Below are 4,259 nucleotides of genomic sequence, written 5' to 3'. Positions count from 1 at the left end.
ACGATTCCCTTAAGGATCCCAGGAGGCATTGGGAAGTGGTGGCAGGGAATTCCCTCTTCCTCCTGTTACCCATGAGGGGTTTGGAAGCCTGGAGAGACATGGGAGCATGTGTGTGTGTGTGTGTGTGTGTGTGTGTGTGTGTGTGTGTGTGTGTGTGTGTGTGTGTGTGTGTGTGTGTGTGTGTGTGTGTGTGTGTGTGTGTGTGTGTGTGTGTGTGTGTGTGTGTGTGTGTGCGCGCGTGCGTGCACATGCTTCTAATATGGTAGAGAGCGGGAGAATCATTAGTGTAGAGCTCTCTGAAGTTTATTGAGATTGAGAGAGTGCAGAGCACTTTTGGGAGTCTCTTTAGTGAGAAGTGCGACAACACTTTCTCACCATGTCTAATGCGTTGTGAAGTCATGGAGCCACCTCTCTGAGAACACACCATTGCCATCTGGTGGACAACATAGTTACTGCAGCTATGACCTCACCCACCACTGCATGGGCGGGACACTATCCCCCCCTCCTTGTGTGTAACAGATCTTTCTACATGCACAATCCCCCATATTTATCTGTTGAATATCAAGTCAAATGGACATATTGAGCCCAATAGGAATTCTTTGTATATAACATGGATGGAGAGTCTATACGATGAAAGCCATTTGAACTGCATTGAGATTAGTCTGTGGGTGATCATATCTGTTGTGTTGCTAGGCAGCCAGCACTTTGATACAGATATATACTCTCCAGAGTGCGGTGTTGAGGAAGTGTATGACAGCATAGATGTTCGTGTCAGCTGTCCATGATGCATACAGTCCAGTGACTAGTCTAGTGTCCAGCTGTGCAACTGCTAGTTGGCAGTACTTGGTGATGTGTAGTCATGTGTTTTTGTACTGAGGCTGGCTCGGGATAGCTAATCACATCCATTCAGCTGAGTGTGACAGGGATGCACACGAAGGAAAGGAGATGAGGAAGCAAGTTTAGAGTATTGAAACGCAGCCATTGGTGTTGATAGTCCCTCAGTGCCATCCTATGTTTATTGGGATCCCACTTCCTGGTTGGCACCGCTTGGTATCCCTGCCCCCTTTTGACACGGCTCCGTTCCCTGGTCCAGAGAGACTCTCCGGGATGGAGCAGAACAGACAGTCTATTCATCTGTGTTGATGACTGCGGAATTCCATGGTTCTGTCTGTGGTTGTCATAGAAACCTGTTTGATCGTTAGTGTGTGTGTGTGTGTGTGTGTGTGTGTGTGTGTGTGTGTGTGTGTGTGTGTGTGTGTGTGTGTGTGTGTGTGTGTGTGTGTGTGTGTGTGTGTGTGTGTGTGTGTGTGTGTGTGTGTGTGTGTGTGTGTGTGTGTCCGCACACATTAGAAAGAGTGAAACCAAGGTCATGTAATTTGTTTCATTTTGACCCTCGGCTTTACACACTCATGCCTGTCTCCACGTCTCTCCAGTTCCCATCGTCTTGACTGACAGGCCTCCCTGCCAATCACTGAAGTTATACCCTGACGACGACCCAATGATCTCCCGTCAGTATACACAGTATACACAACCTATATGACATGTTGGTGTGTCTGTGTTAAGGACTGATGTCATTTGAGCTGTCAGTAGTAGCCAGACGTCAGTGTAACTCGACCCTAAACAAAGACCACGTGGCTTACAGTGGAGACTGCATTTCTCCTCACGGTCATTACCCCCACTTAATGTGACCTGGAGCTGAACACAGTTATCCCCTTAGCTAGCTGTAGGTTCACTTTTCACAGATGGAGAGTGAGAGAGGGAGAGAGACCGAGAGCGAGAGAGATGTGAATGGGATCATTATTTGGGAGATGGAGGGGGGGGGGACTTTGGTACTTTTGAATGCCGGTCAGTGGCATTCCCTGTGTATATCAATGTGTTAATACTGAACAGACTGTGAGGCAGCCAAAGACTGTGCAAAAAAAGGGTGGGGGAGAGAGGAGGCAAAGCGACAAATGGAGGCTAAAAAAACAATGGTAATTAAAAATGTGACGTTTGTTCTGCGATCTTGTGGCTCCGTCGCTTTTCTTTTCTTCTATTCTTTGCAACAATGGTGACAGGTGGTCTGTTAAGTTAAAAATGAGAAACAAGCAAACTATATTCAAATGGTTGTTTATCTGTATGTTAGGGGGTCTAACACTTTGCCCTTTAGTCAATGGTGATAGAATTGTTTTTCTTTTTTTCTTTTAATAATAAAAATAAATAAAAAATAAACGTTTTTTTAAAACAATTTTGTGAATGGTGAAGAGACCAGCCCAGTATAGTGCATGATTTTTTGCCCAGGCAAGGGAGGGGGCTCGACCACTCTCAGTATTTAAAGACAAGAAGATTAAAAAAATGAAATGATGGAGAAAAAAATTTAACCTGTAAAAAAGATTGGAGAGAAAAAAGTACAAAAATAAACAGAAAAAATGCTGTCATTATTTGCTAAGAGTATGGTAATTTGTCTCAATAGGAATGGTGTATACAGCAAGGCCTTACATGACCTGTATTATAGTTAATAAATCAATCTTGTAAAAAACTGCCTCCTGTCTGTCTGTGCAAACCCACCGACTCATCAAACCATCCACGGCTTTCTGGAAATTAATGGACGAATGAATGAAAGGAATTAACACAACTTATTTCCACAGAAAGGCTGGCTACTCCTGGAATGAAATTCAGAAAACTGCCCAATGTCGAGTTCGCTGGAGAAGCCGGCGTCATTGATGGCCTTATGGACCTCATTGGGCCTGAGTAAGTAGTTTTCTACAGTTGACAGGTGTTTAATCATTATCATCTTCTAGTGACCTTTCCCAATGAAAACTGCCTAGAACACTAGAGTAGCTTTTACTATGTACTTTACTATTTATATTTTTTGACAACTTTTACTTTTACTTCACTACCTTCCTAAAGAAAATAATGTACTTTTTAAGCCATACATTTTCCCTGACACCCAAAAGTACTCGTTACATTTTGAATAATTAGCAGGACAAGAACATGGTCCAATTCACACATTTATCAACAGATCACCCTGGTCATCTCTACTGCCTCTGATCTGTCAGACTCACTAAACACACATGCTTCGTTTGTAAATGATGTGTTGGAGTGTGCCCCTGGCTATCCATACATTTTTTTTAAACAAGAAAATAGTGCCGTCTGGTTTGCTTAATATCATTTGAAATGATTTCTACTTTTACTTTTGATACTTAAGTATATTTGAGCAATTACATTTATTTTTGATACTTAAGTATATTTAAAACCAAATACTTTTAGACTTTTACTCAAGTAGTGTTTCACTGGGTGACTCACTTTTATTTGAGTCATTTTCTATTAAGGTATCTTTACTTTTACTTCAAGTATGACCATTTGGTATTTTTTCCACTACTGGTCTTCCTATGATGGGTCTGTTTAGAGGTCACAGTGGCACAGCAATTCCCCTAGTCCCCGTGAGGTTGCAGGGTTGTGTGCCATTTTGGGGTGCCCTTCCTCTGACCTTTTCATCCAGTCAAATGCAAAGTAAATCCATTTCTATGACCTTTGTCACGCGTCTCTTCATTCTGGCGCTGGGAAAAAGAGCTGCTGATTGGGACTGAAAAGGGCAGCCCCATGAGCACACAGCTAGACTGACCTCTGACCTTCAGGGGGTGTCAAGGGAGAGCCGTGGATGGTTTGATGACCTTGAGATGGAGCCACCATCGCATTAATGATCAGGGTATAGGGACTCGGTTAGAATAGAGGTGGTGTCTAGTACTCCCCTCCTCATTTTTGGAGGTCTGGATAGGACTTAATCATTTTGGTTTCAACCAATCAAGTAATCACAAATAGAGACAAGGACAGTGATGCTAAGGTCTCTTCCTAGACCACTTATCAGCAGGAAAATAATTTAGATTGAATGTATACCGAACAAAAATATAAACACAACATGTAAAGTGTTGGTCCCATGTTTTAATGAGCTGAAATAAAAGATCCTGGAATTGTTCTATATGCACAAAAAGCTTATTTTCCTCAAATTTGACATCCCTGTTCGTGAGCATTTCTCCTTTGCCAAGATAATCCATCCAATTGACAGGTGTGGCATATCAAGAAACTGATTAAACAGCATGATAATTACAGTTGCACCTTGTGCTGGATACAATAAAAGGCCACTCTTAAATGTACAGTTTTGTCACACAACACAATGCCACAGATGTCTACATTTTGAGGGAGCGCACAATTGGCATTCTGACTCAGGAATGTCTACCAGAGCTGTTGCCAGAGCACTGAAGGTTAATTTCTCTACCATA

At 42.5% G+C, this 4,259-nt stretch overlaps 1 protein-coding gene across 3 annotated transcripts in view; it reads left to right on the top strand.

The window, feature by feature from the left end:
- Positions 1-2,420, top strand: part of arhgap35a (Rho GTPase activating protein 35a) — an 86,944-nt gene extending 84,524 nt beyond the window's left edge. For all 3 annotated transcript variants that reach the window (XM_046294815.1, XM_046294818.1, XM_046294817.1), the window contains one exon: positions 1-2,420. This exon is cut by the window's left edge and continues 1,856 nt beyond it. The gene's annotated coding sequence lies outside the window, so the exon portion shown is untranslated.
- Positions 2,421-4,259: the final 1,839 nt, after the last annotated feature.

The sequence above is a fragment of the Oncorhynchus gorbuscha genome, linkage group LG13 (assembly GCF_021184085.1).
Source record: "Oncorhynchus gorbuscha isolate QuinsamMale2020 ecotype Even-year linkage group LG13, OgorEven_v1.0, whole genome shotgun sequence".
Lineage (NCBI taxonomy): Eukaryota > Metazoa > Chordata > Actinopteri > Salmoniformes > Salmonidae > Oncorhynchus > Oncorhynchus gorbuscha.
The sequence above is the reverse complement of the archived record's forward strand: the minus strand, read 5'-3'. Positions and strand labels throughout refer to the sequence as shown.